Source organism: Misgurnus anguillicaudatus, chromosome 14, assembly GCF_027580225.2.
Source record: "Misgurnus anguillicaudatus chromosome 14, ASM2758022v2, whole genome shotgun sequence".
NCBI lineage: Eukaryota > Metazoa > Chordata > Actinopteri > Cypriniformes > Cobitidae > Misgurnus > Misgurnus anguillicaudatus.
The window spans coordinates 21,739,358-21,753,786 of record NC_073350.2 but is presented as its reverse complement, the minus strand read 5'-3'; the positions used below and the strand labels follow the sequence as shown (position 1 = coordinate 21,753,786).

The 14,429-nt window shown below is 38.9% G+C and overlaps 1 protein-coding gene across 3 annotated transcripts in view; it reads right to left on the bottom strand.

Annotated features, from left to right (window-relative positions):
• Window positions 1–10,568, bottom strand: part of sulf2a (sulfatase 2a) — a 34,110-nt gene extending 23,542 nt beyond the window's left edge. Inside the window, exons 1-3 of one of the 3 annotated variants that reach the window (XM_073876077.1) lie at window positions 9,442–10,568; window positions 8,282–8,562; window positions 8,006–8,202 (exon numbers count right to left, since the gene is read on the bottom strand). The gene's annotated coding sequence lies outside the window, so the exon portion shown is untranslated. Of the gene's footprint in view, window positions 1–8,005; window positions 8,203–8,281; window positions 8,802–9,441 lie in introns of those variants that run through there. The other 2 variants (XM_073876075.1, XM_073876076.1) reach the window with 2 other exon arrangements.
• Between the last annotated feature and the right edge of the window lie 3,861 nt (window positions 10,569–14,429).

The following is a 14,429-nucleotide window of genomic DNA, read 5'->3' as shown; positions in this document are numbered from 1 at the left end:
AATCAATTGAAATTTCATAAAGTTTATGATTGATTTAACATCTGTGTAAAGGACATGCAGTTCCTCAGAAAACGCTGTGACATTACTTTGGATTCTGTCTTCCAATTTGGCTCATTTTAAATAAATGCCTCGCTCAAATGTGAATCTTTCTCTCTTTCCACAGATGCTGCTTATTGTGATTCACATTTAACAGCTGACACCTGCCGTCATCACTGTACCATCACAGATACAAGCAGCCACACATCAAACATCTGCTGTAAAGCCAATCCAACACAACAGATGAAATCTTCTGCTCATTAATATAACGTCTTTATATAAAATAATCATTTCTACATTACCATTCAAAAGTTAAGGGGGCGTGCAACCCAGGGGGGTTACGCCGGCGGCTGGCATATGTTTCAATTGTTTCATGGAAGCGGTGTGCTTTTCAAAAACGCCAGCAGCTGGAGAGTTTTGTCCTCGCTGAACACCGGCACTCCGCATTTTTTCCAAGTTTGGGTGAAACGCTGAGCTCGTCAATGTCACTTCTCACTCGGCCGTCAAATATCAAATATCACAACAACCAACCAACCTTTCAACAACTGATAAGCAGAAGTATCCTAGCAACCAAAGCGCTCAGCTGAAAAAAGCTGGCAAGCACCTACAGTCGCGTCCACCTGTCGTTCTCAGCCGCTTTTGAACCATAGACTGTAAAAAATATGGAGAGAGTGTCTGTGACGTCACCCATAGGTTTGTGAAGAGCTTTTTTGAAGCCAATAGTTGGCAGGGCTTGCCGTTGCCATCTTAGCATCGCGTCACTCGCTAATAAGCAAAAATGGGTAAAGAGGCGGGATGTTGGTGAAGCTGAAGTGGCCCACCTAGCTCAACGATAGTGACATGAGTGGCAGTTCACCCGCCACTCAAGTGCCCCGCCCTAAATTATGCAGAACTTTAAGGCTTAATATAATTTAAACAAATGAGTTATAAAAAAATTCACCGCACTCACAGTTGTCATGAAGGGAAGAATTAGCTATATAGACCAAAATCACTTTTTGTACTAGGCTGTTAACACATTTATTTCTGCTGTAAAGTTGGCCATTTTAACATGTGGGTCTATGGGAATTGGAGCCTGCCTCTAGCGGCCAGTCGATAAATTGCAGTTTAAGTCACTTCCGTATTGGTTTAAATGCTTTGGTGTACATGCCCCTTTAGGCTCAAATGACTGAAATGTTTTTTATGATCTTAAAAATATTTTAATCTAAAGTATATGTTTAAATGTTTAAAATAGTTTTGTGTACAAAAATATAATTGTGTAAAGATATGGTTTCTTTAATTTCAAATTTTTTTTTGAAATGGATGACTCAATAATGAAGAAAAAAGAGCCAATAAGAGTCCAGAATAGATAAAAACCCACATAGTTTAAAAAGGATAAGACCTCAAGAAGTTGGCTATTGAAATAGCAAGTGTGTCACAACAAATATATCCAATATTGGAGAAACTATGGTACAAGCTGAAAAAAGGGCCAAGATCAAGTTTTCAATCTTAAAAAAAATAAACTCAGGAATATGCACATCTCATCAGTACTAATTCAAAAGTAACAAATGCATGTAGGCTTATACCTCTTGCGTGTGTGAGAGAGCAAAGCTGTCTCCTGTGATCTCAGATCAGATCTGATGCAGACCGGCCCTCAGGCAGCGTGTGTTTGATACTGCCTGGTCCAGATCTCTTTCAATCGATTCCAGAAGACTCCCATTCACCCAATTAAAATCATGCTGTGTGCCTCCAGAGAAGCCCCTCCAGTTAGCTCACTGACTTCTGTTGATTTTCTGTAAAGCTGTTTGTCTCTTTCTAATCATGAAGCTAATTGTTTACTGTTCTGTTCACCCCAAAATAAAATTATGTCCCTCCAAACTTGTATGACTTTCTTCTTTAGAAAACAATAGGAAATAATGTAAATATCTGGTAGATTCAATACAATGACCATAAATTTTGACACAACTGTTCAATGAAAAGTGTCAGAAAAAGTGACTGTGGTTTGCTGATTATTTCCCATTAGGAACTCACATGCAAACGCCGCTAAACGTCACCTCCATCAAAAATGAAATAATGATATTAACCAAATACTTTCACTTCAAATTAGGGCTGGCCGATATGGCCAAAAAAATTATCAGGAAAATGTTTTCCATATCAGTCGATATCGATTTATCATGATAAATAACAAATCTTTATTCCTGTCTAATTTAAAGGTAGATTTTTGCTCCTGAATGAAAATGGTAAAAACCAGACCGTTAATAATGGTTTTAAACTACTTTTTATTCAGAACATGACAAATACCAATACTAAAATCTAGTTTAAATTCTCAGGGATCTGTATTAAATGTAAATATATTTGTTATGAAATGAAAATTTATGACACAAAAAGCACTGTCATTTTAAAAATCTAAATTCCGGCGGATTTCCGCGCCGCATTAACCAATCAGGACCTTGCTGTAGTAGTGACGTGATTACAGGAAGCGGGCGGAGTCTCAGCGGAGTCACAGAAGCCCCTCCCATGATGCAAATTTCCGCGTGAATGTCTCGAATGACTACAAATGCACCCGCGAATGAAGCGAGTAAACTCAAATGTTTAAGCGTCAAACTACGCACGAATAGCATGTTTTTGCCGCCTCTACCACGGCTGGTGTGAACGCAGCATTACACAAAAGGAAAATGTTTCCGCGCATTTGGATTCCGTCTGCGTTATCCGCATTGCGGATATCATAGACCCTTAATGAATAACTTGCCTCATCATTACTCCACTCATTCTTAACCAACACTGTGATTGTAAACCAAGACCACGTGCAGCATCCAGAAGTGCTTGCACAGCATTACGCACAGTGCGTAAACATTATCGATCACTTATTGAACTGTCAATACAATTTTATCGAGAAACTTTATAAAGATTAATTTATCGTTATTGAATTATATTATTTGAAATGGCCTCAGGCCATTCAGAAATACCGCTTTGTTAAACACCACATCGATTTTTCAGCAAAGTCCTCTAAGTGCATGGAAGTATGTCAAGGTGCAAATTTTACCTGGTTTAAGGAGGTTTACCAAATATATTAGGATATTGACCAAATTCTTGAACCTTTAACTTTTAAACAGAAAGGATAGTGGAGAGTGGGAACTTTTATTGGAAGTGGAAAGTCTTGCATGCACTTTTTGCAGCAAATGACTTAAAGTTACTTTTCATTAATATCTTTGCATTGCCATTTAAGTGAAATTACTGAATCTAAGCCTGAAAAAAATGCCCATTTACAAGAAAACTGTAAATTTTTGAGATGTCCTTTAGCAAACTTAAAAAAGTTTTCAAAGTCTTAGTGTTTATGTACAGAAATGGACTGCTAAATGAGAGGATACATTAACTAGATACATTAATACAAAATGTTGAATTGTAAAGTAATTTTGCCAAAAGCGAAAAAAAACTTTGGGAAAGAGACAGATACTGCCATTCAAACAAATGGTGTACATTAAAACACATAGGTTAAGTTTCAGGCCACTAAAAATCTGCTGCATGTAAGGGTACCCAGCTAATCTGTTTTCTTCAGCGAGTTGACTAAATCCAATTTTGGAAATAATTCCATAAAAGTTAATAAGCAGCCACAAAGGCTGCCGAGCTCCTGAGGGAGCAAGAGATATGGAGAGAAAGAGAGCGAGTAAGCGAGAGAGAGAAAAAACGAGCGAGGGTAATTGGTAGATGTGAGCTGAAGTCAGAGCGAGACCCTATAACATTCTGTTGGGTAAAGCCTGAGGGTCTAGTTGAAGAGAATGGCAAAGGCAAAAAATGCTATAAAAATGAGCAAAAGACACATGCACATGTACAGCATACTGTATGAACTATAAACAATGAAGTCCGGAACGAGACATACATATGTTCATTTTTCCCTATTATAAGTTTTATAAGTTTCAAGTTACCTGTTGTGACAGTTTATTGTTATAAGCAACAAGGGACAGATTCTCTTGTTGAATTTTAATGCTTGTTACCCATCATCTCATATTCAGATATCAGAAAAAAACGTCATTATTTAAGGTGCAAATTCTGATTCTGATCTAAGATTGATGTTCTCCATGTGATGGGTTTGATGTAATTACAGATCTCAGCTGGGTACCTGCAGTATCCTAGCACAGCTTTGTAATAATGCATTCACATCACTCTCTGTCTCAGTGCAGAGCTGTGCTTCAAATCACTCATCAAAGATTTTCAGTCAGCTATTAACATTTAAGACGATCAACACTGGGCACAGATTTTACATTCATAGCAGGCTACGTTTTGCTCTCAGCATCTCATGTAAATAAGATCCTGTGTTTTTAATTGAAGTGCCGCGGGTGGTTAGGACTTGACTAGTGTCCAGACTCTTTAATGTAATACTTTTGGATTATCAGTGAATCAAACTAACCCTCACCATCCCTTGACTGGATCTGTGGTTCAGCAAACTATTCTAAGCATGTAAAGTAGTGGTGTGACAGATCTCTGTTGATCCCCGATTCATACAGATCATGAGCCACGGTTCGGCTTGCATGCAATTCGCGGATTAATATGCAAATTTAAATAGGAAAAGTTTATCATTTGCACATGTTTCGAAGGCTTGCAAATGCTAACATTCAAGTGTTTTTAAACAATTTAACCGCAAAAAGGCGCCAAAGTGAGCAGCTTTCTGCACGCACGGACACACATGCGGTTGAATGTGTCCGGTCCAGCTCCAGCCAGACGTGATCATCCCTATTCCCTTCAAAGATCAGAACTCTTGATGTGTAGACTACAGAGAGAGTTGCACTACTGTGTACTGACGTCTATTAAAATACATTTGGCAAATAGAGCAATGAAAAACAACGTAACGTTTTTATGTGGGATGACTGTTTATGCTGCACCATTTGCAGAGGTGGACACTACTTGAGTATTTTAGTTAAATTTCCAAGCATCTATGAGTTTTCTTGGGAAAAAATTGTACTTTACTAAAAATTTCAATACATTCTAAAACATAGAATCATACTGTGTATTCCTTTTATATTGCATATTAAAATTTATTTAATACCTAATTACATAAAAATTGTGTACTTTTACTTTTCTTGAGTAAAAGTAAAAAAGTACTTTTTACTTAAGTAAAAGTAAAAAACAATAGATGTTTAATGTACTTAAATATTAAATATAAACCAAAAACATGAAATTATGAAATCTAGTGGAGTAAAAATTATGATAATATGCTGGAATGTATGTTTTCCAAAGAAAAACACGGATAAAATACGAATAATAGAAAATTTACTTTTATGTAGAAAGTAAAAATACTTAAGTAGTGTCCGCCTCTGGCCATTTGGAATTCGCCCTCCGTCTGTGTATGCGCGCGTTTAAGTGCACTCAAAAGTGCACACACGGAGAGACGCGTTTTAAAAAGCAAGCAAACATAAAATCTTTCTGTTCTTGACAAAAGATCTCCACAGTATTCTTTTTCTAATAAACATGTGTTTATGTCTTAAGTGTATCTATAGATTAGGCAGAAGCCAGTCCGTGCTTATCTTAAAAAGACAATAACCATTAATGTTAATCAAACAACCTAATGCTGCGTTTACACCAGCCGCGGTAGAGGCGTGAAGCGCGAGTGATTTCAATGTTAAGTCAATGTGAAGATGCGTTGACATCCGTCTGGAGGTCTCGGCGCACAGATGAGGTGTTTGGCGCGGAAGACGCGATTCCCCCTCAATCGCGCATCTAGTTTGTGCGAATGGCGCAAATTGAGCACCTGGCGCAGTACGCGCGAATGGTGCTTTTTGCGTTTGATGCAAATTTGCGGCTGAGACCCGAGTTGAAGAATTTGAACCTTGGAGGATTTTCACGCCGCGTTAACCAATCAGGAGCCTGCTTGCTGCTGTGGTGGCAGCCCCGCCCGGAGTCACTCATTCAACCTGAAAGAACGCTTGATATTTTCTGTAAGCAGTCACCCGGAGCTATACGACACAAGTTCTTATTTATATAGAGACAGGAATAAAAAAGACCTCACTTGGAAGAGTGTCAGTAAGGACAACCTGGTAAGTTTTAATACACATTTAACTTTTGAGTCACGTGACTTTTATCAACCCGCGCCGTTTATTTTCCCCCTATAGTAAGGTTACCAAATACAAACCGGTAACTCTCTCGAACATTTGTTCATATTTGATTTTTTACACCCCTTTTTTGTTGATCCGAAAAATGATCTGTGCCTCAAAAACCGTAATGTGATCCAAACCATGAGTTTTGTGATCCACCACACCCCTACTGTAAAGCCTGTAAAACGTAGGTAAAATACTCAAATAACAAAAAAGTAAAGCTATGCATTGATTGGTTGGTTGTAGGTTCGATCCCAGGAAACACACATACTGATAAGATGTACACATTGAATGCACTGTAAGTTGCTTTGGATAAAAATGTGTGCTTTCTAGCCTGTAAATTAAGCAAAATCACCAGACATGAGAACACTATTGAATCCCAGTTGTACCTATGCAAATGAACCCTAAATAGCTCCCACTCAGGAATTAAGAAATTGAGAGCAAATTGCTGTCAGGGGAAAGTCCCAGATGAGCAACTTTATTCAGCTCCAAAGTTACTTCTGAACTACTTTTAAAAAAGCTCCTATATGGATGTGTGAATAAAGCAACCCTGATAAACCCAAACGGCTTCTCTTTCAGGACCCAAAGCAAGCCATTAATTTGCCTGTGCGTGCACTACATGTTGCAAGACCTGGTCCACGACTCGGCTTCAGACAGAAGCGGAAAATAGGCCAGTTGATGTGGGGCTGAATGGAGACAGTGTACATTAAATAATAAATGATTGATCTTTGAGCCTCCATCACCTCTGATGTTACTTCATACCCTCACGTGGCTAATACAAAAGCATGTTCACTGATGAATATTTAACCCTGTGGATCTCAAGCCTTCCAAACATCCAAACAATTTGACCGTGAGAGCTACGTTTTATAAAACATGCAGAATGAGTCACGCAGCATTTAAAAATGGTGACGACACCAGACACTTTAGCTTGAGTCCTTAAATGGTCTATAATCCTACAACATTGATGCAGATACGAAAGACAAGCCAATAAGATATGAATTATGACGTTCTTTGAAATCTTTCACTAACATGAAGAAACTGATATAGCAAATTCAGTTTGTGGTAAACTGAAACTGACCAATTACATACCCAAGCGTTGCTGCTAAATGTACTGATACTTGGTCAAACTTCTTTTTGCATTGTTGTTTGCATTATTTAATTCCACTGTATATATACTACTCTGTGGTGATATTATTTGGTAGTTATTTATATTATGTGGATCCTGTTTTTGTTGTTTTCTGAGAGCTTCTAAACAAATTTCATTGTATTTTTATATAATGACAATAAAGTTATATTCTATTCTATTCTATTCTAAAACCAAAATGATAAAATGTTAAATGCTCTCTCATTTGTAAGTTGCTTTGAATAAAAGCATCTGCTTAATGAATGAATGTAAGTGTAAAGGAAAAGGGAGCCATTAGTGTCAAAACTTTGGGTGTATTACTGAATCTCTTAGTGCCAAAGCTTTGGTTGCCCTTTGTATACAACCAGCAACATCACTGTAAAGGATAGTTCAATAAAAAAGTGAAAATTAAATTATCATTGACTTATCTTTTTTTTTTTGGTGAACTAACCTTTTAAATAAAACAATCCCTCATTTTGATTTTTAAATTATATACAGTTATACGATAAAAATTATTTAGCTAATAGCTATTTTTTATAAAGGTAACGATCATACACATTAGTGCACCAGTACATCAAAACAATAATTGTTTAAAATGCCAAAAATAAATTTAATTTAAATTTTTGAAACGCATGCAGAATTGTGCACTTTAAAATCTAGTGGGCGACATAGAAGCAATGAAGAAATTAGCTATACCTGTGCATGCTTTCCAATGCATGCTGCACTGACAGTGACTTCCATAGAGGTGATGGTACCGAGCAATAATTGAAACAAAGGCACGTACCTTACTGATGTCCACTTCCGAATCCTTCGCCGAAACAATGTAACTACGAGAGGCGAATGTAATGATCCGTCACCTGTCCAGTCCACGGCAGACCACCCCTGACTTGGCTCCCCCTCGGTCAGCCGTGCGAGTGGGCTCTCTCATAGCCGATCCCCTGATATAGACACACAGAGATGTTAAAAGAAGGAGGCGTGGTTCTGTAGCAGATAAATAAAAGAGGGCGTTATGGAAAGAAGTCCCTCAATCTACAATTCAATTTGGTCCACTCCCACTCACCGAACACACTCTTTCTGTTTCTCTCTCAGGCAGTAACTCTTCCCCTCATGCATATTAACACGTTCCCATTTCCCTTATTCTCTCACAACCGGGGGAAACTCTATCACTCCATCTTTTCTTGCTCTCCGTACTATTCCTCAGACTGTGTTTTTTCCAGTCTTTCTGGGAGTCTCTCCGAGCCGGCATTCATTCGGCAGCAGTGTGACTGAATCGGGGCAGCTCTGGCCATCTGTCGGAGCCGCAGAGCTACACCTATTCACATGGGTTCTAAAGCTGCAAGCCTGGTGGAGGAGAGAAAAGAAGGGGTGGGGATAAGGGATCAATCTTGGAGCAGGAGGGCAGGGGACTGGATCGCAGCATACAGAGACAGTATTTATTGGGCTGGCAACTATCAGAAAGGGAGCAGAGGGCTGTTAACACGGGCAGGGATAAACTGCAAAGTTGAGGGCTCCAAGGGAAAACAAAACAACAACAAGTGTTGGACACCATCAGATGCATACAAATGAATGTTATAGAATAGATAGATAGACAGATAGATAGATAGGTGGACGGACAGATAGATAGATAGATAGATAGGTGGACGGACAGATAGACAGATAGGTGGATGGACAGATAGATAGATAAGTGGATGGACAGATAGATAGGTGGACGGACAGATAGACAGATAGGTGGACAGACAGATAGATAGATAGGTGGACAGACAGATAGATAGATAGGTGGACAGACAGATAGATAGGTGGACAGACAGATAGATAGATAGGTGGATGGACAGATAAATAGAAAGGTGGACGGACAGATAGATAGATAGGTGGACGGACAGATAGATAGATAGATAGATAGATAGATAGATAGATAGATAGATAGATAGATAGATAGATAGATAGATAGATAGATAGATAGATAGATAGATAGATAGATAGATAGATAGATAGATAGATAGATAGATAGATAGACGGACGGACAGACAGACAGACAGACAGATAGGCGAATGGACAGATAGGCGGACAGACAGATAGGGGGACGGACATATAGATAGATAGGCGGACGAACAGATAGATAGACGGACGGACAGACAGATATAGATACCACGACTTTCTTGTTCTCTTAAATCCTGCCATGTTATGTAAAATATATAAAAAAAACTGAAGGTACACACTCACCTGCTCACTCAGCCAGGGCGGGCGTCTCTGCACAACTCAGTAATAATGTCACCCACGACTATATTGGATCACTGGAAGCCATCATCTCTCACAATAAAAGTGCCAGTGTCACGTATCAGCACCCTCAGGAGTGCCGAAACGGAAATCAGTCACTGTCTGTGGGACGCACTTATGATGGATGCGTCTGTTTATTTGCGTTTGCAGGTTATTTATTAGCACAGAAGCACAAACGATGAGAGGACATCTAATCACTCATCCACCCCCTCAGAAGCACACTGTAGATCTCAGAGGCCCCAGGCAGCATCATTCATGTATATAAAACTACAGAAAAACCTCTCTCCAAACTTTTCTCTATATTTTGACACCGAACTGACTAATTACAATCAAGCCAAGTCAAAGTTGATCACTAGACGCACAATAACATATAGTATTTGAAATGTGACACACAAAATATGAATGCAAATTAAGTGTTAAAGACCCACTTGAGTACTTCGATATGCACAGCTTTGTTCAGTGGATCAACGTTATGTCCACTAAAACAGGAAATTAGGATGCAACATATTGTACTGAGGGACTTCTCCCTCTTTAAAAAAAAAGCTAATATCTTTTAAGAAATACAGGCATTTAATAAAAACTGAGACAAAATAAGTGGGTGGAGAGCTGGATGAGCCCATGAGACATGAATGTTTTTCTAAATAAGACATGACACGCACACACGCATGTACACGCTTATCATTGAATGAAAAGACATGATTTATTAATGTCTGTTCTCTAATGAGGAATGATATGGCTGGATTTGCATCTAGTGAGATTTTGGCCTACTGCACTTAGTCCCTCAGCATAAAGATGGAAAGGTGAGCATCTTCCCAAAATTCCATCTGAGGACACATGTTGTACAGTTCTTCACTGTGATAATCAAAACACCAACATCACAAAAAGTAAAGCTCCTACTAAGTGACTTCGAAAAATATGCTTCTGATTTGTTATAAAACATTCACTACCAATCAAGAGCCTAGACATGATTTTAAAACCCATTTGATCTGGCTTACACTTTTACCGCACTCCAAAAATATTGGGTTGTGTCAACCCATAGTTGGGTCAAACATTGACATTTTAAAGATTAATATAGACCAATTGCTGGGTTTCTTCATATTTTACCCAATCATGCATTGAAAAAAGTGTGTAGACTAAAATAGCTATGGTATAGATGTTTTTAAAGAACTGTAAAGCAAAAAAAATTGATGATCTAGATAAATGTTTATAAAAGTATTATTAAAGGATGACTACATGTACATGGTCTGACTGCTAGTGTAAGTACTACAGTACGAACTGAAAAAAAGCTTTTTGAGGAAAGTCATTGCAACACTTTCGCCTGCATTATATGAGCATCTGTTGGCCTTCATCACAAAGCCATGTTTAGTTCCACTGTGCACCGTTGTTTACTTGGCAAATAAATACGGCTAAATAATGTTTGCTCTGATTCTTTAAAAAAAAAAAGCGATTATGTTCCGTCCTGCTGGGCCATTGTCCTCGGCAAGGACTCGGCATTGAAACGAATGTGTTTCTCTCCATGCAGTGTGTTCCTTACTGATAAAAACGTCTGCTGTCAGCGCGGGTCTGTGAGGGAAAGTGCAAATTAGACCGACCGCTCTATATCTCTGAAAGAAGTCCATTCTCTATGGCCATTTTATTTTGTTCAGATCTGAATCCCTCCTCCATCACCCTGCATTGCCTCTTCAAAACTGCCTCTCTTTTATTCCAGACGTCTGAAAGAGCGTCTCTATCCATCAGTTGATGCCCTTGTAGTAACCATGGCTACCTTAGGGAACGATCTGTCCATTACAATAGGACTGAATAGCGGTGCCTTAAATATTGTGAAAAAACAGAGAGGATTGAGTGGTTTAGAAGTAGTTAGTATTAAGTGGGCTAATGTATATATTCAGCTATAGAATCGCAATAACTAAAAGTGATCATAATTTAAAGCACAACTTCAGAAATGCATTTTTACTCATTTATACTCAAGTATAACGGGGCATACACATCCAACGCGAGTTCAACGATTTGCGCGAGTAGATTACATACAAAGTCAATGCAAAGCCGCGATCAGACGCGTCCTCGCGCGGGGCGATGCGAATGACACGAATTACTGTGGGTTTACACCAAACGCGAAGCGTGCAATCACATCGTGTTGCTCGCTCTAGATTACTTGTGGGATTTAACTTCATGTCAAGAAAATTTTTCGCTTCAGTTGAATATTTTCAACTTGGGCGAAGACGCGTTTGAGGCGAATAGCGCGTGTTTTCACGGCAAACGCACTGCCCATATCGCATCATTCGCATCGCCCTATGCGAGGACGCATCTGATCGCGTCTTTGCATTGACTTTGTATGTAATCTACTCGCGCAAATCGTTGAACTCGCATCTGGTGTAAACCCACAGTTAGGCAGCGCGATTGCCGCAAAAACATGCGCTATTCGCCTCAAACGTGCCTCTGCGCAAGTTGAAAATATTCAACTCAAGCGAAAAATTTGCATGACACAAAGTTAAATCCCGCAAGTAATCTACAGGCGAGCAATGCGTACGTAAAATAAGATTCTTGCATATCAGCAAAGGCTGACACAATGTGTCCACATACCTCCCAATTTCTAGAAGAATCCACTACATATACCAAGATTTCATTGAATACCCAGCATTCTGACAAACGTCTTAGGGTTTATTATCACCAACAGCGATGATGTCTTTTATACATCATACTGTCATGTCGAATGTATTTTATCTTATTTATTTTTTCCGCTTTCCACTATTCGCTCGACAGTCTCTGATTGTAGACATAAATAGTTAATATGACGTTTATGAACTGCCGATTATTCTGTGCAGCTCCCTTCAAGCCTCGCAGTATCATTATATTTCATTCACGACTGTGAAACATCTGCGAAAATGTCATTCGTCCAGACGAGAGTGATGGACAGACCAGGATAGTGATAAAAACGGTTTCATTGGCGGAAAAGATGCATTGCCAAGTCACTATTAGCAGTCTTTCCTGAACACAACAGCTTCCCGTGAGACGATCCATTTATAAATCATGATTATTTTCAACTATTTATCACTGAAGAACAATTAGGCATGCGTATGCACTTCCTGATTGTCATAACAACAGAATTTACTGAATATATATGTACAGCTTCTGTCAGTTTAAAACATTGATACCACGCAGGGCAACAAATAACAAGTGGTAGTTAGTGTGCATCTGGTGGTAAAGCCTCCGGGAGCTGCATATGCTACCAGACAAAAAGCAAGAGGGCCTGCGGGTCTCTGATGGGGAAGTGTTTACGTGTTTACAGCGGCATCTAATTAGGAGTCTCTTTGATAGCCTGTTAATTCTGTGTGATGCTCATCCTACATACTAAACAGTGTATCCAACTGTGTTTTACAAGGCCCATTAAACAAAATAAGAAACATAGACAGACGTACTTTAGAGCTGTGTTTCTCAACCAAGGGGGTGGGCCCAATTAGGAGGCCTTTAGATGGCTTAAAATTCTGAATTAAAATGAGCTAAAACAAAAATATAAAAAACTAAATATTTCTTAAGACTTTATTTTTTATTATACATCTTTCTAGTTATGCCAAGCCCTAAAATATTTTATTGTTGGGGGCATTGAATGTTCAATCATTTTTCGCAACTAAAATTGTAACATTTGTATTACCATCCACACCTCGTATCTCCCCTAACATATCCCAAACACAGACTCTCTCCCTCATTCAGACCCACCACAACTCAAACAACCAATGTCTAGGAGTCTTTCAACCAGAGATCTTGAGTGCCTGTTCAATGCTCTTGTATACAATTAAGTAAGCTACGCTCCCACAGTGCCTTCAAAAGCCTTGAATTATAAATTGCAGCTCTTTTTGGGACCTATGTAGATTAGCAACCAGTCATGTTGGCTGGCTTAAATTATTAATGAGTTGTTTGCACCACGATTTGACCTTCTTCCCAGTGCTGTCTCCAAACAAAGTTACAAGCAAGCAGGATGAAGCATTAAGGACCGAAGCCTTTTAAAGGAGACATGACTTTACTGAAAGAGATCGGAGTGTAAATAAAAGTCAAGCCAAACCACTTTAGTCTTTAACTGAAGGGTCATAAGGTCAAAGATAATGACTGGTTTGGAAAGAGAAGTTAGTTCGTTGTAAGGACACTGAATATGACGCAGATGAAAACAAAAAGAAAGATCTATATTTTAGACAATTTCAGCAGCAACAACATAAACAAAAGACTTTGTGGACCAAACGTAACTTCCTGTAGACCTCGGTCTCAACAGTCAATCTACCAGTGGGGGGTCGTGACTCGTGACTGCTCTTCCAAGAGGCGCAAATTTAAAATATGTGTTCGGAGTGTCATGTGTGTTGCTCGTGTTTTCAAAATATGTGTTTGTTGCGTCATGTGAACCATGTGCATCACGTGTTTTGTCAAAATAAGTACTGTTTATGATTTTTTTTTTAAACGCTCACTTTCACAAAATACACCCAAGACACTCCCTTAAAGGAATATTCAATTTTCTTAAAAGAAAAATCCAGATAATTTACTCACCACCATGTCATCCAAAATGTTGATGTCTTTCTTTGTTCAGTCGAGAAGAAATTATGTTTTTTGAGGAAAACATTGCAGGATTTTTCTCATTTTAATGGACTTTAATAGACACCAACAATTAATACTTAACTCAACACTTAACAGTTTTTTTCAACGGAGTTTCAAAGGACTACAAACAATCCCAAACGAGGCACAAGGGTCCCACCCAGCAAAACGACTGTCATTTTTGACAACAAAAACAACAAATATACACTTTCAAAGCACAACTTCCCGTCCAGATCCGGTCGTGATGCATCAGTGACTCCACGCAATACGTCATGACGTCAAGAGGTCACAGAGGATGAACGCGAAACTCCGCCCCAGTGTTTACAAGTGTCTTGAAAGTGGACCGTTCTTACGTTGTT